This window comes from Entelurus aequoreus, linkage group LG03 (genome assembly GCF_033978785.1).
Source record: "Entelurus aequoreus isolate RoL-2023_Sb linkage group LG03, RoL_Eaeq_v1.1, whole genome shotgun sequence".
NCBI lineage: Eukaryota > Metazoa > Chordata > Actinopteri > Syngnathiformes > Syngnathidae > Entelurus > Entelurus aequoreus.
Genome location: NC_084733.1, coordinates 42,226,226 through 42,252,242, shown reverse-complemented (window position 1 = coordinate 42,252,242; position 26,017 = coordinate 42,226,226). Strand labels below are relative to the sequence as shown.

Here is a 26,017-nt window from a genome sequence, read left to right as displayed (position 1 = left end):
GAGCAGCTTGCTTGTTATGCCTCTGCCATTACTCCTTTCCCCTCATCCCCCCTTCCCGCTAAGCCCCCCCTCCCACCCAAGCTCTTCATCATGCACACTCACTCTCAGCACCTCGCCCAGCCACGCACACACTCTCCAACAGATGCACCCTATCTTCCCGCCCCAGCCTGCTGATGTTTTGGAGATGACATACACTACAAAACCCCCCATGATCTGTTGCATTGTGTAGTCGCCCAATTACTATTCCCATCTCTGATTAACTTTGATGTGGAACCTAATGAGATAAGGCAGCTTATCAAGGCAGCTGCTGATAGTGGTCTCATTTATTCTTGTGCTTGGTAGCCATGTAGGCAAGTGACAACAACTAATGAGGAGTTTGTTCGTAAAGCTAGAGGCAAAGGCAAGTGAGAAATTGTTCATCTGCAGTTCATCAGCTCCTGTCTGAAATGTGTGCGGCACCAACGCACTCCACATAACAACACAGGAACAAGAGCCACCAAGACGGTCTCCCCACCTCTCTCCTTCAGCATGCTCCTAACAGCTGCTTTTCCCTTCTTCAGACGGTAATGGTGCAGATAATTGTTCACATTGTTTAGTTGTGAGGAATGGAGGAATTGTACCAGTGTCTGTGAGATGTGCTACCTCGCACCCAAACAACTCCAGCTTTTTACACCTGCACCATTTGATGAAACCCAATACCGGGGCCGGCTGCTGGCTTAAACAATAAGGGCCTGATCTACTGCAGGTTTACGGGCATTAAAACATGTGCAGACTAAGCTGGTGTGCCCACAATACTGGGTGGAGGAGATGCAAATTAAACTCGCTATGTGATTTATCAAGACAGAAAGTGCCTGGTTGACTAAGATCTAAATACCTCTCGCTGAACACCGTGTGCAATCTATAAAATAGCATGTACTATTAGTGGGCGTGTTGTGCGTAATCTACTAAGACTGCGTTTGCAGTTGAAAAGTGGTGGAGGCCGGCAAATTTAAATCAGGATTTTGCGTGTACTATACGGGGCATCGCCACAGAGACACTGTCATTTACTGCACATTCATGTAATCATGCTCCTACCTGCGCCGTTTTGCTGTTTTTAAACATCAAACCTGTCCTAGTTTTAGGTTGAATGCAGAGGGTCAAAATCAAGATCTGAGACCCGACAGCCCCCAATAAGAACCTTTATAGATGACTTGACAATGATGACCACATTCATGCCTAGGTGCAGATGGCTCCTTCAGGGGCTTGAACGGCTTGTCACATGGGCAAGGATGAGCTTCAAGCCAGCTAAGTTCACGTCTCTAGTCCTGAAAAAAGGTAAAGTGGCCAATCACTTTTGCTTTACAAGTGGAGGAACTAAGATTCCAACGGTAACCAAAAGACATGTCAAGAACCTGGGCAAAATGTTTGACAGCTCCTGAAGGATGCAGCGGCTTTGCAGCAGACCAAGAGCAACCTATCGTCTTGGTTTACAGCCATCATCAAATCTGGATTCCCAGGAAAGTTCAAGGCCGGGATGTACCAGTACGGAGTCCTGCCCAGAACACTCTGGCCCCTGTTAATCTATGAGGTACCATTGACAATGGTAGAGGCACTAGAGAGGACCATCAGTCAGTTCCCCAGGTCCTTGAGCAGCATTGCCCTATATGGCCAATCCACCAAGCTGCAACTCCCTCTCAGCGGCCTCTCGGAGCAATTTAAAATCACCCGCGCCAGAGAGGTGTTAATGTACAGGGACTCCGCAGATGTCAAGGTGGCCTAGGCAGGAATTGTAGTTAAGACCAGGAGGAAGTGGCAGGCACAAGAAGCAGTAAGCAGAGCAGAGGCACGGCATGACTTTGGTGGGTACTGTGGCAATAGGAAGGACAGGCCTTGGTAGCTTTCCTATGCCATGGTACGACCAAGCCCGTGGAAAGGAGAAACGCCAACTGGTCCAAGACGAGATCCGAGCAAAGGTGGAAGAAGAATGTCGCAGCAAGATGGTCAGCATGTCCAAGCAAGGGCCGTGGACAAATTTGCGGAATTTCGCAAACTTACTTGGGCAGAGCTCTGGAAATCTGAACCTCTGCGCAACAAAGTTCCTCATGCACACCTGGCGTTTAGCTTTCTATTTTTAATGAATTTGCAAAGATTTCTCAAAAGAAAACAAAATGTTTCACATTGTTATTACGGGGTATTGTCTGTAGAATTTTGAGGACAAAATGAATTTATTCCATTTTGAAAAAAGGCTGTAACATAACAAAATGTGAAAAAAGTGAAGCGCTCGGAAAACTTTTCAGATGCACTATAACAGACCTTGTTCAAACAAAGAGATGTGTGATAAATTCATTACGAACCTTTATTGTGCAGCATACAGTATACATGTGTTTGGGTAGTAATGGCAGTATATTTTATTTGGTAGGTCACAAGCAAAATATTCCTGAGGGCCACAAAACGGCAGTACAGTTGTGACCAAAATATATTATAGCGTTTCTTACACAGCCAAGTGTGAGAAATACTGTATTACAGTAGAACAAACCCAAATATTAGTAATCTGAATGATTCAGTACAGTTCTACATCACTGCAAATTACAACCTCCATAATAATCACACTGTTATTGTATATTAATACCTTAATGTCAAAACTCAGTATGATTAATTTTGCAGAATCATACTGTGGCTGTTGATTGTTTATTTGAAGACAATGCCATTTTGTGCGTGACATAAAAGGGATAAGTGTAAGAGGAGGTCTTCATAATAATCCTTTGTTTATCGTGTCTAATTGGTTCCTGCCTTGACCTTGGTAAATAAATGTTTGCAAAGTAGACAGTACCATTTATAAATCGAGTAGAGTAGAATAGACTTTTATTAAGAACAGCGATATTGTTAAATGGGGAGAGTGGCTGTGCCAGCAACCTGAGGGTTCCCCACCTTCTACAAACCTTGTCACAGACGTTGAGTCCTTAAGACAATTCACCCTGATGGGTCGTGGTTATGGCCTTGCATGACAGCTCCCGCCATCAGTGTGTGAATGTGTGTGCGAATGGGTGAATGTGGAAATAGTGTCAAAGCGCTCTGAGTACCTTGAAGGTAGAAAAGCGCTATACAAGTATAACCCATTTACCATTTACCATTTAAATACTGATGGTAGAAGCTGCCAGACAAGGCACTAACCACAAGCCATCAGGAGCAGTTAGGTGTCTTGCTCAGGGACCCCTCGACATGAGCTCTCCGGGCCGGAATGGAAGCAGTAACCCTCCGGTTATTAGACGGCCACTTTACCCACTGAGCCATGCCGGCCTGAATATTTTGCTGCTATAGAGGGTTTCGGATTGTTCTACATTTCCCACAATGCATTGCCGTAGGCCATATCAGAAGACTTTGTTTGTATCACAGTCATTGTTGCTGATCATCCATCCAGTGATACTAGGAATGCCAACGACACAATCGCGGTGAGAGAGATATTACTAGCTTTTATTGCATTTCTAAGTGTATTTCTGGACAAACGGAAGCAGCTGAAAAGAAGAATTAACGACAAAGGGAATCAAACCTAGATGTGACGTGCTTTGATGACTTTGTGTTAGTTCAGATCATTTGATTTCCGTTAATTAAAAACTATTTTTAAGTACAAATGAATCTAAATAAATGACAGCCCCACTTTGAATTAACTTGACTTGATTGGTCTTGGTCTTGCTTTTATAGTAGTTGTATTGAAATAAAATAGTACTCATTTCTCATACAAAAAAAACTAAAGCGACATGAGAACATAATTCTCCCAATTCTGCCTTACAGTCACAGTATGCTGAGATGACGTTAGATTGGTTATCCGTGATATCCAGGGTGTCAAACTTGGGTCAGATCATTTATGAAAGTGCATTACTCAAGCCTGGCTTGACGACACTATGTCCACTGGGTTTTTACAGATAAACACAAACGTCACAAACCCATCCACAAACAAGGCAGTCATAGCTTTCTAGACTTATAATTTTGAAAGTCTTCAAAGTGTAAAATGGGCTGGGTTGAAAATTAAGTAGTTCACAAAATTAGGGTGTGAGGCATCGGGGAAGATGTTGTGGTCTCTGCTCCACTCAGACTTGTCGATCTTGTACGGATGCTTGCATCCAATTACAGCTGTTGGCTCCTTATAACGACAAAGGAATTTCTTACCTAATGACTTACAGTATTTCTCCATCGTTTCACAGCCGGTGCCATGTTTTTTGCCACCGAATAGCTCGGAAATATTACTTGTAGCGCTATTTGAATATGGTGTCTGGCAATGCATTGTGGGATACTTCAGCCAAAAAGCCCTTTTTAGCATAAGATATTTTTCACAACCTTCTAAATACAAATTTTAATATGATTAGTGCCCTCAAAGACGAAGTAACACCCATATAGTCTCCTTAATGCTATTTGTTTCCGAATTGGTAGCCTTGAGTGCGTAGCCAAAGGATCCTCCAAGCGTCATTGCTTTGGCCATCGTTAAGTTTTGTTCCAGCACAGACGCTACGTGGAAATACTTGGTCACATCCTGTATAATACCACTCAGAACTGGACTTTGATGTGTTGTTCTGTCAAAAGGTGGTCAACTTGATCGTCACGGCAAAGGTAGCGCCGACATTAGCCGTGCTGTTAGCACCGATTGGCGCAAGTCCCGTCGCGTTGTCCCTGCTGTTGACATTTGACACCACTCACGTCAAAGGCTCACCAATGTGGTGATGTGTTGCTGATGAAGCAGGAGTCGAAGCTGAAGTGCAGCAACAGTCTTACTCTTCACTTAACATGACAAACAGGCATGGCTTCATCGGCATGGAAATGGACGTTCCCCCTGACCCGGTAAGGGTGAATTGTGATCACCACATCATAAAAATAAAAAATAAGTTAAATACTGCACTGTAATACATATAAGACCTAATTTAAGACTAAATTTAGGCCAAAAGACTCGAAAAAAAATCATGATAGGGTGAAGCCGAAAAATTTGAGAGGACTATTTTTGTACAATTCATTTTTACAATAATACAACAAAATGATATATTTATATATTTGCCTCATGGATAAATCAGATACAGTATCATTAGTAATCTGTAAGCAATTATTTGCATCAGGTGATGAATTTTGGCACAGTGTCTATTACAGTGGAGGCCAATAAATGCTAATAAATACTACTGTAAAAATGTTTATTGTGAATTCACCATAAATTACTGGATAATAATTGCAATGGTTTTACCGCAATATTTACAGTATTTTACTATAAGTTAAATGCTGTGAAATATAAGTGTACTGTAATTTTTACAGTAGTTTGTTGTAAGGTTGTTACGGCTCAGACCCCTGCCGTCTGTGCGCACCTCGGGACACGCCCACGGGTGCGCACATCCAGGGACGCGCCGCGCGCATCTCCGCCCTGCAGCAGCCACCAGCTGCAAACACTCACCGGCTATCTGCACACCTGATCCTGATGAGGGCGTGCCGGATAAAGGCAGGGTGGACCCAAGATCGGGACGGGAACTTAGTTTTCTCATGGTGTACCGTAAGCGTCAAGCTTTATGCTCTTGTCTTGTTTTCCTCTCCGTGGCTTACTTGTCCCTTGTTTCTCCCGTGTACCCCGCATAATTCCCTCCGTCGCCTTGGTAGTGAGCTGTGCGCCTCACTTCTCTGGACCCCTCTGGATTCTGACTGCCTCCCCAATCCTTGACTTCCCCCGCATTGGACTCGGACTTCTCTCTCCCGTGGACTTCCTCATCTCTTATTCAACACTTTGGTAATACACACTTCAGTTAAAATACTACACATAGTCTTACACCATACACACCCTTGGATCTAGTTCTCACTCCATTTCCTTAGTTTATTAAATTAGTCTTGTTTGTTATTATTATGTATATTGAATATTTATATATTTATAATAAATAATTGTACATACTTCCCCCTGGTGTATGTTTGCCGTCACCTCCCCTTTAGTCGAAACATTACAAAGGTAACACTACGTTTGCATTACAGTATTTAGCTGTGAAATGATACTGTTAAATACTGTGAGATATAAGGGTACTGTATTTTTTACAGTAACTTCTTCAAAAATACAGTACATTTTGATCACAGTATTTGTGTTTAATAATACTGTTAAATGCTGTGAAATCCTGGTAAATCTTTACAGCAAAGCAGTTAGTTTTCATCCACGTTTTAAGATAAAGAGATTTATTTTATATCCACATGCCCTGCAGCACATGTGTCAAACTCAAGGCCTGGGGGCCCGATGTAGCCCGCTACATTTTATATGGCCCGCAAAAGCTTGGAAATAAAATGTGACAATGAAGAACTTTATCTTTTTCTAACTAAATGCTTTCCGGTTTGACAGAAAAATCAAAAATGCAGCAAATATTCTAAAAAACTTTAATATTAAACAATAATTCAACAAATATTATCATACATTCCAAATAATTTTTTGATGAAATATTAAGAAATATTCAAATATCTGCTTGACTTATGATCTCAAAGCAAGTTATCTATGAAATTGTACACTGTAAAAATGGCAATATATTTGAGGGTAAAAACGTTTTTTTTCCATTGACAATCTTGCCCCATGTGGAGGAGTACCTCGGAGTCTTGTTCACGAGTGAGGGAAGAGTGGATCGTGAGATCGACAGGCGGATCTGTGCGGCGTCTTCAGTAATGCGGACGCTGTATCGATCCGTTGTGGTAAAGGAGCTGAGCCGGAAGACAAAGCTCTCAATTTACCGGTCGGTCTACGTTCCCATCCTCACCTATGGCCATGAGCTTTGGGTTATGACCGAAAGGACAAGATCACGGGTACAAGCGGCCGAAATGAGTTTCCTCCGCCGAATGACGGGGCTCTCCCTTAGAGATAGGGTGAGAAGCTCTGTCATCCGGGAGGAGCTCAAAGTAAAGCCGCTGCTCCTCCACATTGAGAGGAGCCAGATGAGGTGGTTCGGGCATCTGGTCAGGATGCCGGGAAGACTATGTCTCCCGGCTGGCCTGGGAACGCCTCGGGATCCCCGGGAGGAGCTGGAAGAAGTGGCTGGGGAGAGGGAAGTCTGGGCTTCTCTGCTTAGGCTGCTGCCCCCGCGACACGACCTCGGATAAGCGGAAGAAAATGGATTGATGGATGGAGTAATACACCTAAAAACAACAACCATGGATTTTACCTTAGAAAACAGTGGTACTGTTTTTCCATAAAAAGTAATATACTGTAAGAACCATCATAAATTTTACGGTGAAATTCTGGCAACTGAGCTGCCAGTTTTTTTACCACGAAACCTAAGTTTTTTGTGGGGGGGTTTAACAGTGTACGCTTCAAAATATATAATAATCAAATGCATTGGAAAGCGTGTAATATTATCACGAGGCGAATCCTCATACATTTATACTCATATATTATTCACTGTTACAAGTGGCCCTCTGAGGGCAGACATAACGGTAGTGTGGCCCTCAATGACCCTTGCCTTGACATACAGCGAAACCGTGTAATAATTAATGTAAGATTGATCAACAACACTACACAACACTGTAGTGAAATTCTCCTTTTTAAATAATACATTTGTTGTAAAGCAAAAAAAACCAAAAACTGTTGAAGTGAGGTGAATTCTCCCACACGGACGCCGTGTAGAGAAAAGGCAGGAAGTGTGTGCCTTTTGATTTGGAGTATAAAAGTAAATAATATTTGTACATCTAACACATACTCGAAGTGAATGAGCAGCCCCTGAATGTGTTTCTATGAGCAAGTGGAGAGCTCTACAGACTTTAAAGCCGGGGCCCAATTAAGCCTCGCCTCATCGGGAGAGGCAGAGGAGCTGAAAGCTGAATACATAAGATAATGCAGTCGCACTGAAGCAGCCGGCTCGCTCACTGTAAAATTAGAGCGGGAAGAAAAAAAATCTTGATGAAGAGAGAAGAAAAGACGAGGAAGAAGAAGTTCCATTGGGCAGATTCCCTTTGAAACTGGTTAACCAAATTTAGCTATTCATATTCAACACAATTAATGGCGGTCCTTTCTTGTTCAGACGGCACATCATAACGGGCAGAGGCGACGAGGGAGAAGAGGATTTCTTTCTCGCTCCAAATTGTAGCCAATTTAAGGACAAAGCTGCACCCTCCACTTCCCCAGAACAAGAGTCACGCTCATAAAAGACTGACAGTCGACATCCAAATCTCATTCAAGGACGCAATTTCCAAATGGTAATCATAATCTGCAGATGTTGGCCACTGATACACTCATTTATCTATTTGTGGAGTGGAGGGGCTGCCTATGCTTATTTGGACAGTGTGTGAAATGTGAAGCTTATTCACATCATGGAAAGTCTGCACCATCTTAGTCTGCTGTGTGTTGCACACACACACACACACACACACACACACACACACACACACACACACAGTGCATCTTCATTGCTTTTTTCTGTAAATTCTCTCTTTTCTCTCCGGGTCATTTTTGAGTGCCTTCGAATGTGTCATCAGACATTGGTTTGCATTTGAACTTAAGAGGGGAAAAAATAAATACTTGACAGAAAGCTGTATGAAAAGAGGATACAGATTTTTTTGGGGAGGACATTTTTGCACAGCTGCTTCAAATGAGGGATAGGTATAGAGTCAAAGAAACCCACTAACGTGTGTGTGTGTTTCTGTTGATTTCCCTTTCCTCTTTAAGGCAGATGGAGGCTAGCACAAGGCCACGGCTCACTCATCCTTGTACTGAGATACTGAGTGCAGTGAAAGATAAATTGCATGGCTGAATGAATTCTGAGATTGCTACCATTCAGACAAATTCAACAAAGATAAGCCATTCTAGCATTTTTACACACCAAATGCATGCTGGAGCTCAAGTCAAAATATTTTGGGTGGCGACATTAATTGCAAGGCTTTCTTTTGATACAATATGCAATTACAGTGCCGGGCTCAGCTGGTGAATTGGACGACTTACAGTGGATTTAAAGGAAATGTGTGGAAGCGGATGCAAGTTGTCTTGCCTCTTCTGTATTCATTTAAAAATATTGTCAATATTGTTAGTAGCTATTGCAGGTGTTTATATTATATTGTTTACCTTCATTTGTTTGATACATGATGATTATATCATTTGTTGTTTTATCATTATATTAATAATGATTTTTTTTATATACTGTAGAGCAGGGGTCCCCAAACTTTTTTGCACCAGGGACCGGTTTAATGTAGGCATTATTTTCAGGGACCGGCCTTCCACGTGTGGCGGACAAATACACGTATAGCAAATAAGTGCATGAAAAATGAATACATGAAACAACTCACCATAACGTTGAATTAGTGGGAGCCCCTGGCCTTTTGCCTTTGCAAAAAATCTCTCCATAAACTTTTGTTTTGTACTCATTTTTGCTAGTAGTAGACTTTTATTTGGCTTTAGTATCTGATGGGTTATTGGTGATACATCACATTCAAGGACAAGAGCATGGATATATAATAAAGCTACAAACACTTGCCATTATTTACAATAGATTCCTGTCTATTTCCATTCTAAAAGTTATGTATTCCAATGTTGTGCAATATTTCATATGTAAATACACTAATGTTAGATTTGTTTGCTCCAATTTTCCATGCGTAAATACATGTGTTATTGCCAGAGGTGGGACCAAGTCATTGTTTTGCAAGTCACAAGTAAGTCTCAAGTCTTTGCCCTCAAGTCTCGAGTCAAGTCTCGAGTCAAGACAGGCAAGTCCCGAGTCAAGTCCAAAGTCAAGACTGGAAAGTCTCAAGTCAAGTCCCAAGTCCTGCATTTTGAGTTTCGAGTCCTTTCAAGTCCTTTTAACCACAGACTAAGATATTTACACAGATTGTGTATGTTTTTCAAAGGCTGTATTTATTTATTAAAACAAGTGCATTTGAAGTTGCAGGAAAAAAAATATTGCTGACATTGCACTTAATAATAGCACTATTAACCAGTAATTTTAAACATTTAACTCATTCCTTTACAGAATAAACACATTTGAAAAAACGAGTGCAACTGTACTTTTTTGCACAAAAGTGTTAAAATTGTATTTCCATGGCATATTACATTGTAACTAGTTCCTCAGCAGTTTCTATCCTGTTCTTACCTTATCTCATTGATCTCATCTCATACTGTATATGTGTTTATGTGTGCGTACACATGAAAAACATAACAAATACATGAACATAACAATGAACAGAGTTGTACTTTTTAGATGTCAGTGCCCTATGCAATATGTACACATATTCTTAATATAGTATACATTTTAACTGACCTTTATTTGACTATTTTTGTCTTTTTCTAGGTGGCTAAATTACGCGGTGCTGCTGACCGCCGTCTAACGTTACGTTACTGTGTGTGATTCATTGACTAACGTAACGTTAAGTTTAGGTACCTCATGCAACCCTGCTTAAAAAAATGACTAGACAAAAAGTATGAATAAGGTAGCGAACTGCAGTGGACGCAACAGATTGCCGTGTTTGCAATGACGTTATAACCATAGACATCTTATAAGTAGACGCAGCATTGGCTGCAGTGACACGAGCAATTTGGCCGCCATCTTGAAGTGGTGATGAGGAGCCGGCGAGCAGCCTAAACTAACAGTTGACAGGTAGAAAACAAAGATGCCGGGCTGGTGTTCAGCGTTTTCCTGCTCAAATGAGCGGACTGTTGAAAATAGGAATCGGGGGATTACTTTTCACAAGTAAGATTTAACATTAACGTACTATTGGTTGTATTTTGTGAAAATAATATTACCACAGAGTTGAGCAAAGATCTTCAATATTTGTATGTGAAAATCACAAAGAAATCTTCTGGGGGAGGATGACGCCCCTACAGGGGTTTGGTTTACAAACTTTCAGCCCCACCTAAAACAAAATTCACCAGCCGCCACTGATTATGATGCATTCTCATTTTAGGCAAACTATAAGACAATACTTTCTTAACAGTATAATTGTAACCAGGAATAAGTCTTCAAGTAACAATATTCAAATACTAACATTGTTGGGTAAAACAAAATTAGATTTTATTCTGAATCCAGTGAAACCGCTTGGTGGTTTTAGCTGATATAAAGACTTTCAGGTGTTTATATATGTTTATGCTTAAGTATTTGGCAGACGTTTTATCCAAAGCGGCATACATAAAAAATACATATAAAACAATCACTGTAAACATGATTATTTAAGGGAAGAATGTAATACAAAACATCAATACAAAGTGTCAAGACAGAATAAACTCTCTGCTGCTGCAGCAACAGAGATACCGTCTATAAGATATATAGATATATAATGTATTCATACATTGTTTATGTAGGATATACGTATGTATATATAACCTAATCATATTGTTTCTTCAATTTAAAAATAGCTGACTGTTTGTTTCCCCCTTCTCTGGGATTATATTACCAGTTTTGATCTCGGACGTCTGGTCATTTATAGCAGTGGTCCCCAACCACCGGGCCGCAGCCCGGTACCGGTCCATGGATCGATTGGTACCGGGCCGCACAAGAAAGAAATTTATTTTTTATTTTTTTATTTTTTATTAAATCAACATAAAAAACACAAGATACACTTACAATTAGTGCACCAACCCAAAAAACCTCCCTCCCCATTTACACTAATTCACACTCATTCGCACAAAAGGGTTGTTTCTTTCTGTTATTAATATTTCTGGTTCCATATATCAATATAGATCAATACAGTCTGCAGGGATACAGTCCGTAAGGACGCATGATTGTATTTTTTTATGACAAAAAAATAAAGAAATTACCGGTCGTTGATTGGTCCGCAGTTGGGGACCACTGATTTATAGCATATAAGAATATTCTATTACTGTTAAGCAAACTATGAATAATAAAACATGTGTCCTTTATCATAGCTACACGTATGACAAAAAAGGGCATGAAAATCAGTGGTATTCAGTGAGGTAAGATGAATTAAATGCGCTGACAGTGCATTGCTGCCAAATGAATTGCACTGAGTGGAGCGGATCACCACTCCAAGATAGCGGCCCTGCGTCTCGTCAGCGGCAGTAGGCAGTAGTGCTCGATGCTGCGTACCCTTATAAGATGTCTATTGTTATAACGTTAGCAGTGAGTTTACAGCCTCACTGATTTAACTACAAAGCAAATAAAAGTTACGTTACTTAGCCAATAAACGTTAGCTTACATTCAAAACTTACCCTTCTTTGTGCAACTTCAAATGTCGAACGAAGTAGGAAGTTGTTGCGTCTCCGTCTGTAATATTTGAACTGCATGTTTCTGCATACGGCAATCCGTTTTTTGTTGACCAAGTCGTAGTTTTTATACCCGAACGAAACCAACTTTGGCATTTTTTTTTTTTACTGGTGCATCGTTTGACAATTCTTCTTTGTTGGTTTTCCTGCAATTTGATTGGATGAATGCTGTGGGACGAAAACAACGTAGAACTAATTTGATTGGCTGTTGTACTGAGAGCACATATGCTTGACAAGCAGCACACACGCTGATAGACAGACACGTACAAAATGAAAGATACGGAGCACTCCTGAATAACTTTTTAATCTTTGGGTTTTGGGGAAAGTAGCAAGTCATGTCAAGTCAAAAGGCTCAAGTCCAAGTGAAGTCACAAGTCATTGATGTTAAATGGTAAATGGTAAATGGGTCGTACTTGTATAGCGCTTTTCTACCTTTTTTTAAGTAACTCAAAGTGCTTTGACACTATTTTCCACATTCACCCATTCACACACACACATTCACACACTGATGGCGGGAGCTGCCATGCACGGCGCTAACCAGGCCCATCAGGAGCAAGGGTGAAGTGTCTTGCTCAAGGACACAACGGACGTGACTGGGATGGTAGAAGGTGGGGATTGAACCAGTAACCCTCAGATTGCTGGCACGGCCACTCTCCCAACTTTGCCACGCCGTCCAGTCCAAGTCGAGTTGCAAGTCTCTTTTCATTTTGTCAAGTCGAGTCTTAAGTAATCAAATTCATAACTCGAGTCTGACTCGAGTCCAAGTCATGTGACTCGAGTCCACACCTCTGGTTATTGCTAACTACTTGTAATAGGACTGTATGCAATAATACCAGCACTTTAACTTACTAGGCCAAAGGAAATGGGTATATTCTTCCTTCAGCACAATTATTATATACAACAATTTAGCACTTCTCCATCTTTAACTGCTATGTTCACTTTGTTCCTGATCTGCCCTGATCTTCGGTCATCAACTTGCCACGGACTGCAGATGGAACCTAGTTTTTGGCTACAATTTGGCACCTTTACATTGTATATGTTTATTAATTTGCATTTTCCCATGTAAGAAACATGTAACAAATATAGCAAATGGTGACTTCCTATCAGGAGTTTTATAATACATCCATGAACAAGCTAATTGGTGTGTCTGTGGGGACTGACTGATGAAAGTTAAGTTGGAGAAAATGTGGCTGTTTATAAATTACTTAATGTCTATGTGCGGCCCAGTAGCAAATGCGTCACGGACCTGTGCCGGTCCCCGGACCGGTGGTTGGGGACCACTGCTGTAGAGAGTCTTTAGGTTTTTTGACAGGTGCTTATAAATTAAACAATTATTATTGTTTTTTTATTATTATTATCAAGATAAAGGCTGTCAATCAATTCAATTATTTAATCGTGATTAATCCCATTTTCCATAGTTAACTATTAATCCCAAAAAAAAAAAAAATGTATTACTAAAATCTACACCTGGAATGGACAATTTGTTTGATTACAGCCATTGTTTGTTTTTAAACATTATGCGTCTTCAATCAGCTCAACACAAAATGGACACAAACACTCTTTTCCGCACAGACATTTTCCATCAGTTCTTATGTGCATTAATCATTGTGACCCAACCTCTCCCTAGTTCAAACCTTCAGGACAACACCACAGTGTTTTAAGTAATTTATGGTCTTTCTCACCTGTTTAAACTCAGTACGGCGGCCATTCCGTTCGTTTTTATAAAGTTAATGAAAGCCGACATTTAATTTGGTTTGTGCGGAAGTGTTTTACAAAGTTTAACTTCTAATTGTGGCAAATATGTATATATATATATATATATATATATATATATATATATATATATATATATATATATTGTAGCGGTTGATTTAAGGACCTAGTGTGTGAATGTGAGTGTGAGCTTTAATTTGGCGCGGCCCCTTTAAGTGGCCGTCAGGAGATTCACCCAAAGGTGGGGGTTTGTTGTTTCCGCCATTTTTGAGTGTGTGTGATGTAAGCGTTAATTCTTGCTGGTTCTTGATGAATAAACGACGCACACGTTTTTGTGTGTCAACGATACTTCAAGTTGTCTTGCTGTCACGCTACAAGCACAACAATATATATATATATATATATATATATATATATATATATATATATATATATATATATATATATATATATATATATATATATATATATATGTAACGTCTTTAAAAAAAAAAAATTAAATAATAAATATTGTATGAAAAGCAACACAAAGGACACTTCATTTTTTCCTCGTTTTGTTATGTTACGGCCTTATTCCAAAATAGAATAAATGCATTCCCTGTCCTCACAATTCTACACATACCACCTCATAATGACGGTGTGAATTAAAAAATAAAAAAAATTTGTTTGCAAAGTTATTAAAAATAAAAAACACATATACATTTACAACCTTTGCTCAATAATTTGTTGATGTACCTCTGGTTGGATGGGAAGTGTTGGTTTTCATCCAGGATGTCTCTGTACATTGCTGCCTTCATCTTAGTCGAGTCAGGGAGTTGACTAAGAACCCGATGGGCACTCTGTCAGAGCTGCAGAATTCCTCTGTGGAGAGAAGAGAACCTTCCAGAAGGACAACCATCTCTGCAGCAACCCACCAATCAGGCGTGTATGGTATAGTGGCCAGACAGAAGCCATTTCTTAGTAAAAAGTTTGCCAACATGCACCTGAAAGACTCTCAAACCATGAGAAACATAATACTCTGGTCTGATGAGAAAAAGATTAAACTCTTAGCCAGGCGTCATGTTTGGAGGAAATCAGGCACCCCTCATCACCAGGCCAATACCATACCTACAGTGAAGCATGTTGGTGGCAGCTTATGTTTATTTCTTGTGTACACTGAGTAGACATGTACAATATATCAACTTTTTATTGCTCTAACGGCACAAAACACACAAAAATATTACTTCAACTGACTGAAAAAGCTCGTAACTCAGGGTATGCTCGAAACCTAAAAGGTATGTGTTTTTTTTTTCCACATTTAAAAGTCTTTCTTGTGGACTACGAATCATGTAATGGTGGTTCTTTGGTCAACATTGTGCATAGATTTTGACCCTCAAACAACCTTTCACCACCACAACACATGTCTTCCTTGTACCGAAATCCTACCCACCAGTCAAAGCCATGACCAGAACCTGTACCCAGCCGCTACATCATTTTTCATCACCGCCAACAGAGTATGTCTTCTGATTTCATTACAGCCCGCCCCCTAAATGTTAAAACACAATCGACCTGAATCAAGCAGTGGAAACGTAGGTTTATCTACGATCAAGTGTGTATTTTAAATTAATTTGGCAGTGACTGTCACAACGTTTTGGTGACGAACCCCAAGATGCGGAGAAGGCAGGTTTGGTACAGGAAAACATGATTTAATGTCCATAAAATAATAAAAAAATACACAAGCCAGGAACCAGGAGACAGGAAACAGTATGTCAGGAAAACAGGAACTAGAAACAGAGAAACAAAAAGACAGCAAGCTACAAATAGCTACAGAATACAGCTTACCGCTACCGCATACAGCTACACTGACATCGACAAGTCTTAGCGACATCGACAGGTAGTGATGACAATCACATCGACAATCAATACTCCAGCCCTGACTGGAGGTCAAAGCAGGTCTAAATAGCAGCTGGCTGGTTGGCACCTGGCCACACCTGGTGTCAATCAGTCGCAGCTGAGGGGAACACCGCTCAGAGAGACTAGCAGGAAACTGAACCAAAATAAGAGCGCTTACAGGAAATAAAGACAGAGGGGAAACCAAAACATAACTAAACTGTCAGTGACAAACCTGACAGTGACCTGGATATTTGTTTTGGTAGCAGCTTAACTAGCATGTCGCGAGAACGGCAATGCTGTGTTCACGTGATCACGTCTGCGCTGAGAGAGGGTTTATATAGCGCCTTATGGTCTACTGACAACAAGATTTATTTTCCCCAAATCTTACTCTAGTTTGATCCGCTTTACATGGAATTATTTTCGTAGCAAAATGAGAATGAAAGTGTGAATTGAAAGGTTTTATTGAAAAAATGCGAACTGAAGTCATAAAAATTGATTATTTTCTCAGCACCCCTACGTATCAGTTGTGTGGCGGTCTTATTCACGTGCCTCCACTTCGATTGCGTCTTCTCTCGGTTAGCCATGTTGTAGTTTTTTGCGCTTCCATATCGAGTTTACTGACAGATATAAGTTAGAACTATACGTTACTTTGTATTAAAAATGGCAACAGCGGAGAATCCATATGCATTTTTGAGCCAGTCTGCCCCACAACAAGAGGATAGAGAAAAAGAAGGAATTTATTGGCAGACTCATGCAAAGCTCTTTGGGTAAATCTTTACCTTGTATGGAGATAGCCACTGATGTAACATATGGGATGGATAACAAATGGCTGGTTTGAAGGAAGTATGAAGGAAGGTAAGATTGCTTTATGAATATTCTCGCAATGCCCCCTCGGTTTGATTTCAAATTGTCGGGACTTCTTCAGAGCCCAAATGCACAACAGCAGGTACCAAATGGGTAATGAAAGTTCCATCCATCCATCCATCTTCTTCCGCTTATCCGAGGTCGGGTCGCGGGGGCAGCAGCCTAAGCAGGGAAGCCCAGACTTTCCTCTCCCCAGCCACTTCGTCCAGCTCCTCCCAGGGGATCCCGAGGCGTTCCCAGGCCAGCCGGGAGACATAGTCTTCCAAACGTGTCCTGGGTCTTCCCCGAGGGAGGCGTTCGGGTGGCATCCTGACCAGATGCCTGAACCACCTCATCTGGCTTCTCTCGATGTGGAGGAGCAGCGGCTTTACTTTGAGCTCCCCCCGGATGACAGAGCTTCTCACCCTATCTCTAAGGGAGAGCCCCGCCACCCGGCGGAGGAAACTCATTTCGGCCGCCTGTACCCGTGATCTTGTCCTTTCGGTCATAACCCAAAGCTCATGACCATAGGTGAGGATGGGAACGTAGATCGACCGGTAAATTGAGAGCTTTGCCTTCCGGCTCAGCTCCTTCTTCACCACAACGGATCGATACAGCGTCCGCATTACTGAAGACGCCGCACCGATCCGCCTGTCGACCTCACGATCCACTCTTCCCCCACTCGTGAACAAGACTCCTAGGTACTTGAACTCCTCCACTTGGGGCAAAGTCTCCTCCCCAACCCGGAGATGGCACTCCACCCTTTTCCGGGCGAGAACCATGGACTCGGACTTGGAAGTGCTGATTTTCATCCCAGTCGCTTCACACTCGGCTGCGAACCGATCCAGCGAGAGCTGAAGATCCTGGCCGGATGAAGCCATCAGGACCACATCATCCGCAAAAAGCAGAGACCTAATCCTGCAGCCACCAAACCGGATCCCCTCAACGCCTTGACTGCGCCTAGAAATTCTGTCAATAAAAGTATTGAACAGAATCGGTGACAAAGGGCAGCCTTGGCGGAGTCCAACCCTCACTGGAAACGTGTCCGACTTACTGCCGGCGATGCGGACCAAGCTCTGACACTGATCGTACAGGGAGCGGACCGCCACAATCAGACAGTCCGATACCCCATACTCTCTGAGCACTCCCCACAGGACTTCCCGAGGGACACGGTCGAATGCCTTCTCCAAGTCCACAAAGCACATGTAGACTGGTTGGGCAAACTCCCATGCACCCTCAAGGATCCTGCCGAGAGTATAGAGCTGGTCCACAGTTCCATGACCAGGACGAAAACCACACTGTTCCTCCTGAATCCGAGGTTCGACTATCCAGCGTAGCCTCCTCTCCAGTACACCCGAATAAACCTTACCGGGAAGGCTGAGGAGTGTGATCCCACGATAGTTGGAACACACCCTCCGGTTCCCCTTCTTAAAGACAGGAACCACCACCCCGGTCTGCCAATCCAGAGGTACCGCCCCCGATGTCCACGCGATGCTGCAGAGTCTTGTCAACCAAGACAGCCCCACAGCATCCAGAGCCTTAAGGAACTCTGGGCGGATCTCATCCACCCCCGGGGCCTTGCCACCGAGGAGCTTTTTAACTACCTCAGCAACCTCAGCCCCAGAAATAGGAGAGCCCACCACAGATTCCCCAGGCACTGCTTCCTCATAGGAAGACGTGTTGGTGGGATTGAGGAGGTCTTCGAAGTATTCCCTCCACCGATCCACAACATCCGCAGTCGAGGTCAGTAGAACACCATCCGCACCATACACGGTGTTGACAGTGCACTGCTTCACCCTCCTGAGGCGGCGGATGGTGGTCCAGAATCGCTTCGAAGCCGTCCGGAAGTCGTTTTCCATGGTTTCTCCAAACCCCTCCCATGTCCGAGTTTTTGCCTCCGCGACCGCCGAAGCCGCACACCGCTTGGCCGGTCGGTACCTGTCCGGTGCATCCGGAGTCCTATGAGCCAAAAGAACCCGATAGGACTCCTTCTTCAGCTTGACGGCATCCCTCACCGCCGGTGTCCACCAACGGGTTCTAGGATTACCGCCACGACAGGCACCAACTACCTTGCGGCCACAGCTCCAATCAGCCGCCTCGACAATAGAGGCGCGGAACATGGTCCACTCGGACTCAATGTCCAGCACCTCCCTCGTGACATGTTCAAAGTTCTTCCGGAGGTGGGAATTGGAACTCTCTCTGACAGGAGACTCTGCCAGACGTTCCCAGCAGACACTCACAATGCGTTTGGGCCTGCCAGGTCTGTCCGGCATCCTCCCCCACCATCGCAGCCAACTCACCACCAGGTGGTGATCGGTAGAAAGCTCCGCCCCTCTCTTCACCCGAGTGTCCAAAACATGAGGCCGCAAATCTGATGACACAACTACAAAGTCGATCATGGAACTGCGGCCTAGGGTGTCCTGGTGCCAAGTGCACATATGGACACTCTTATGTTTGAACATGGTGTTCGTTATGGACAATCTGTGATGAGCACAAAAGTTCAAAAACAAAACACCACTCGGGTTCAGATCCGGGCGGCCATTCTTCCCAATCACGCCTCTCCAGGTTTCACTGTCATTGCCAACATGAGCGTTGAAGTCACCCAGTAGGACAAGGGAATCACCCGGGGGAGCACTTTCCAGTACTCCCTCGAGCGCATCCAAAAAGGGTGGGTGCTCTGAACTGCTGTTTGGTGCGTAAGCACAAACAACAGTCAGGACCCGTCCCCCCACCCGAAGGCGGAGGGAGGCTACCCTCTCGTCCACCGGGTTGAAGTCCAACGTGCAGGCTTTGAGCCGGAGGGAAACAAGAATTGCCACCCCAGCTCGTCGCCTCTCGAGAGAACTGGTTCCAGAGCCCTTGCTGTGCGTCGAGGTGAGTCCGACTATATCTAGCCGGAACTTCCCTACCTCGCGCACTAGCTCAGGCTCCTTCCCCCACAGCGAGGTGACGTTCCACGTCCCAAGAGCTAGCTTCTGTAGCCGAGGATCGGACCGCCAAGTGCCCTGCCTTCGGCTGCCGCCCAGCTCACAATGCACCCGACCTCTATGGCCCCTCCCATGAGTGGTGAACCCATTGGAGGGGTGACCCACATTGCCTCTTCGGGCTGTGCCCGGCCGGGCCCCATGGGGACAGGCGCTCGCCATCGTGCCCCAACTCCGGGCCTGGCTCCAGAGGGGGGCCCCGGTGACCCGCGTCCGGGCGAGGGAAATCTGAGTCTTTGTTGTTTAATTCCCATAGAAGTCTTCGAGCTGCTCTTTGTCTGATCCCTCACCTAGGACCTGTTTGTCTTGGGAAACCCTACCAGAGGGCATGAAAGCCCCCGGACAACATAGCTCCTAGGATCATTGGGACACGCAAACTCCTCTACCACGGTAAGGTGGCAGCTCAGAGAGGAGGGTAATAAAAGTTGGTTTTGCATATTAGGGCCCCTTTAAATCATAAACAAATCTGAGAGACAGAAAAAGTAGTCAATTATTTTAGAAATGGTATTGACGTGCACATAAATACTTATTCAGATCTGGTGAAGCATCCACTGGTGATGTCATGAGGCTGTTTTGGCATAACGGTGATAGTCCTTGACAACAAAATCAGTGATTGAGTTCCAGGTTGAATGATGATTATTCTGCTACTGTTTTAAATGTCTCCTAATAAGCTTCTGTGTGAACACTTGCCTTGTGTGAGGGTTGGTTGTCTATGGACGTTGTTGGCATCTGGCTGTCTTTGTTGACTCCCTCCAGCCAATTTTTCCTTGCTGATAGCATGCCAGCCTCTGTTTGAAACAATGGCTGCTCGTGCTCCTTTCAATGGTGCCAGGCCAATCAAAAGGCAAAGGGAAGACAAATGGGACCGTGCAGCTGTCCTCCAAACAAAATGAAGCACTTCCGGGGGCCACTGGGAGGGGTTGGTGCTCTGGATGCGCTCGTAAATGAACCATTGTGCTCCCCTAGAAAAACCTTCACCCACCCACCACTTGTGACAACAAATCACTCATTTACCTTCAAACTCCTCCCACTTATTACACTTTCTCAGTCGTTCAATTCCTCTCTCACCCCGGCTGGACAGACATGTGGTCTTAAAAGGGGAAGAAAAGGCATGCTTCTACAAATAGATGGAATGGCTTCAGTATCTCCTCACTGTGCCACAGCAGTCTGGCAGGGTCTACATTTTAATATTCTCTGCAGCCATTCCTTAACGTTCTATTTAGGCCTACAATAGAGAATGAAGAGGATCTGGCCCTGCACTTCCTCTGATCATGCTCTGTAACCAAGAAAAAACATCTGAATAGCATCCTGCCTGGTACACAATAGAGAAATAAATTACCTCCTACGTGATGAACAGTCACTTGGTCTCAATAGGAGCAATCGACAGTCCTTCCTGGTTTTTGTGATGTCGCAATCGCTCCAATTCACGCAAATTCAACCAATCCCCGCAAATTATGTGTGGCCTCAAAACTGAATCCAATGCCAATAACTTCCCCGCACCAATCAGCTTCAATTTTGTATGTATGTAATGTATTATACAAACATTTAGCAACACACCAGCATACTCACTTCCTAGTTTACATGTATTTATATATGTATTCAGCATTTATTTCTAGGGTAAGACCTTTAAAAACAGATTTTCATTTTCAATGCTGACCTGGCAAACTGGCAGCATTTACATGACAGAGTTGTTGAAGTGAGATGATAATCTCTCATACTCTCTCATTTACTACCATTAGTGTGTGAATGTGTGTGTGAATGGGTGAGTATCATTCCAGGTATAGTAAAGCGCAATATAAATACAGATCATTTATTATTTACGGTATTTTTCTGACTATAAAGTGCACTTAAAATCTTTTATTTTTTTCAAAAATCAACAGTGTGCCTTATAACCTGCGCCTAATGTACGTAATAATTCTGGCTGTGCTTACTGACCTTGAAGTAATTTTATTTGGTACATGATGTAATGATAAGTGTGACCCGTAGATAGCAGTCACACATAAAAGATACGTATGGACGCCTGTTCAATAAATGACGCTAGCCAGAACTGGTAAGCAAGCAAGATCTAAACGTTGATGTTTCATTGAGAATAAAGACCATTTCACACGGCGCTCAAAAATCTGTCAAAAATGTTTCAGTGTGACTTTGTTAAGCTACGAAGCCGCAGCGCTTGATGGATCGTTGGATCATTACGTTTACAGTAGTCAGACGTACTGTGCTTCAACATAGAGGTATTATGATGGTGTGTGTGTGTGTGTATAAGGACCCCAAAATGGCACCAATTAGGAGACATATTATCTTGCGTTTTTGTTTTAACCTATTATGCAAAACCAACTTTTCTTACCTATTGTACCTGCTGTTTGCGAAGTAGTCAGTAAGCTCCTTTTTCTCTATTTTCTATCTGCTGTTGCCATTTCGAATATAAAGTAGCGTACAGTTCTAACTTCATCTTTCAGTAGACTCCATATGGAAGTACTAAAAAATACAACATGGCTGACGCAGTCGAAGTGGAGCCATGTAAATAATACCGCCCAACAATCGGCGCATACTGAAGAGACAGTCAGACAGCGGCTTGAAGATGGTCTGTTTAACATAATCAATACAACATTTTGACTATAAAGAACCACTACCATTATGTTATGTAGACCACAAGAAATGTTTTAAATGTAGAAAAAAATATATATAACATGATCCCTTTTTTGCGCCTTGTAATCCGGTAGGGTAGCACGGTGGTGCAGGGGTTAGTGCATTTGCCTCACAATACGAAGGTCCTGGGTTTGATCCCCGGGCTCGGGGTCTTTATATGTGGAGTTTGCATGGTCTTCCCACGACTGTGTGGGTTCCCTCCGGGTACTCCGGCTTCCTCCCACCTCCAAAGACATGCACCTGGGGATAGGTTGATTGGCAACACTAAATTGGCCTTAGTGTGTGAATGTGAGTTTGAATGTTGTCTGTGTATCTGTGTTGGCCCTGTGATGAGGTGGCGACTTGTCCAGGGTGTACCCCACCTTCCGCCCGAATGCAGCTGAGATAGGCTCCAGCACCCCCCACGACCCCGAAAGGGACAAGCGGTAGAAAATGGATAGATAATCCGGTGTGCCTTGTGTATGAAAATAGACACATTCATCGAACAATATGGTACTAATAAATATCGGTTCACAAATGCTTTTGAACGTAAATGAATGATTAAGATGACCAAACACTTTTTAAACGGAGAAAGTCTGCAAAATCCGGGACAGACTGAATTAGAAATAAAAATGTTGTTTGTTCTTTCTAAAACAAAAGGCAATTTTATTGTGAGGGCAACTATTTCGGCTGTTCCGTAAAATCTGTGGATTTGTTTAGTATCCAGGCTTGACTGGGTCTTTGTAGTCACATGGAGCTCTTTAAAAAACACCCAACACATGGTAAGATCCAAATACCATGTGCCAAACAGCATGTGCAAACTATAAAATTGTGTGTACTATTAATGGGCGTGTTGTCGATAATCTACTAAAACAGAGTGTACAATTGATAACAAGTTTCAAAAGTGGTGGAGACCGCCTTATTTGAATGTGATTTCACCATGGAGACACTTATCTACTGCACATTCACTTAATCATCATGCCCCTTTACCTGTGCCGTTTTGTTATGTTTTGAAACATGCATCAGACATTTTTCCGTGCATTTTAGAAGCAGTTCTGCAGTGCATCTACGAAGAAGCTTTTTTAGCGTGCTATATGTGCGCCCTGGGAGATTCTGGCACTAAATGTGAGTGTGTGTTGGAATGTTCCAGACACAAGAAAATGTATATTACAGGAAGATTTTTAGGATGAAAAAACTAATACATTAAAAAAAACAACCGAAACCAAAATGTATCAATTGCATTAGTTTAAATAAGTCTCCTGAGTCATCCAGCAGCTATAAAATTATAAAATGATGTTGCTGAATAGCTGTCAAGTCTAATAATTTTTATTTTTGACAGTCCATATATGTTGACAAGAATACGTACGACAGAGCTTCAGAGCCTTTTTTTCTCACAGCTGTGTCTGCACAACTGCCAGCTTGTACATCCTTTCTAGGAATACTAAATAAGACGCGAAACAGCAGCCGCAGAACAGTTTTAGTCTTGATAAATCACACACCATGTACAAAATATTAATATTTTCATTTTCTCCTATTGTGGGCGTTCTGATGATCAGTATATATACTGTGTATTCATGAAGACAGACACACTAAATGGATGGCGCTCATTATTTTTCTCACAAGACAAAATCTTGTGCGCACAAGTTTAGTAGATCCGCTTTGTGTGTGCTATCAAGTTTTCATGTATTAAAACACATGCAAACTTTAGTACGTCATGCCCCTAGTGTCTACTTTTAACTCTGTGTGGTATAAAATGATTAAAAGATCAATAAAATATTTGTTTTCCAATTTTGGGGGTAATTAAGGTTAAGGTTACAAGGAACACTTAAAACATTGATAACAAATTCATAAAATCACAAGTTGATTCTATTGAATCGACCAGAACATGTTATAAAATAATTTACACATATTCCTCAACTGATGTATTAGCATTTCTTTAGGTCAGTGCTTCTCAAATATTTTCTGTTATGTCCCCCCTAGAAAAAAGACAATATTTTGAGCCCCCCCCCCCTCTCTCCACAGTGACATTAAATGGGATAATGTGTCTATAAAATTGTTATACCTATACCTCTGCATAACATTGTAAGCTTATTAACATTAAAGGAAACAACACACCAGTCTTTCCTTGTCTCCCATGACATGCACCTTCATGGTAGCACTTGGCTTCATGGTTACATGAAGCCAAGTGCTACATACGCTTCATCATATTCTGGTATGGCAAAAAAAACACATGCGCAACCAAGGCATCACACCGGACTGCTTTAGGAGCAAATATCACAGAATACCTTTCACATACTGTACTCCTGGTACCCGGGAATTGATACCGGTACTCAACAGTACCAATTGTATGTACTTTACTGTGTGTTCATTTGGTAAAAGATGTTTATTTGTGTAATAATCAAATCTTCAAATGAATAAATAATTCTATTGAATCAACTTGTGATTTTATGTATTTGTTATCAATGTTTTAAGTGTTCCTTGTAACCTTAACCTCAATGCATTGCAACCTTTGCCAAAATGTTTAGAAAAAAATACCGCCAATTCAGGCATTTTCAGCCACATTAATAGACGAAAAAAGCCCGCAAAATCTTGGAGGGACTGAATTTGGAGTAAAAACATGTGTTCCTGCCTAAATAAAAGGCCTTTTTATCGCCAGGACAACTATGCAGGAGTCCACTTGAAAACTGTGGATTTGTTTTGTATCCAGGCTTGACTGTGTCTTTGTAGTCTTTAAAAAAAAAAAAACACCTTACGCCATGCAGTGCCAACTTTGTCTGCCAAAGAAAGGTCACCCGTTATTTACATCCCCTGCACATATGGGAGCACACACACACATAAGAGTCTGGAGAATTCATCTCGTTGACCAGTCGATTATGTGATAGGGTGCCGTGACAAAGGCTGAGCATGTTGCTAACACGTTCCCTGTCAGCACAGGGGCTGCATGTGGGCTGACACAAAGCCTCATTAAAATACATACAGAGCCGGTGCTGCTCCAGTGGGTGGGAAAGATGCTCCATCAAGATGTCGTTATAACAAGGCTATCTCCACCCACTGGCATGTATCTCACCAGCACTGTCCTCCCCCAAGCCTGGACGGCACAATGGCCGCCTCCTTTATAGCCGATGTGGCCCGTTCCCTCCATTCCCCGGCAAGGTCAGGGCCTAATCCTCAGGGAGTTCTCACATTGTGTTTTAGCAAACCGGGGTCAAACTGTTTCAAATGAGGTGGTTTAGTTAAACATCTATTAAGCAGGCGCTTGATTTATGTGCAAAGCTGTTGTGCTCAGCTGTTGTGCGCGACTCCGGGCTACATGTTCTACAAGTACGCATCACCATAAACTTAAAACCCCAACGTGCAACAGCTGCTTCAATAATGCACACTGACCCCGCGTTCACCTCCACGTTTGTCCACGTACACCCGCAGTCCTGCATCTCGTCTGTTATCTTCTCCTCCGCGGAGAGGCACTAGCTGGGCAAAAGGGGGCGGGGGATGAGGAATTAAAGACTAAAAGTTGAAAGTCGGGGCTGTGTTGTCGCCACTTCCATGTAGGCACACTGCCCTGTTAGTGAGGCGGAAATTCAAAGAGAGCTGGGATGCAACAACAATCACGCAACCTCCTGCTGTGAGAAGACATTTCCAATGGTGGCCTGGCGCTTTGATACAGTTCTTGTGATCCGGGCTGGCCATGCTTCGAGAATACACACACACACACACACACGCACACAGAGCGCAATCGCCATTAGATACCATCTAATGGTATTTTTCTAAGTTTCACAATGCACATTGATGATGATGAAAATTGCACATGTAT

At 42.7% G+C, this 26,017-nt stretch overlaps 1 long non-coding RNA gene across 2 annotated transcripts in view; it reads right to left on the bottom strand.

Annotated features, from left to right (window-relative positions):
• Window positions 1–25,651, bottom strand: part of LOC133645660 (uncharacterized) — a 39,762-nt gene extending 14,111 nt beyond the window's left edge. For both annotated transcript variants that reach the window (XR_009825167.1, XR_009825166.1), the window contains exons 1-2: window positions 25,591–25,651; window positions 14,618–14,743 (exon numbers count right to left, since the gene is read on the bottom strand). This is a non-coding gene — a long non-coding RNA (uncharacterized LOC133645660). The remainder of the gene's footprint in view (window positions 1–14,617; window positions 14,744–25,590) is intronic.
• Window positions 25,652–26,017: the final 366 nt, after the last annotated feature.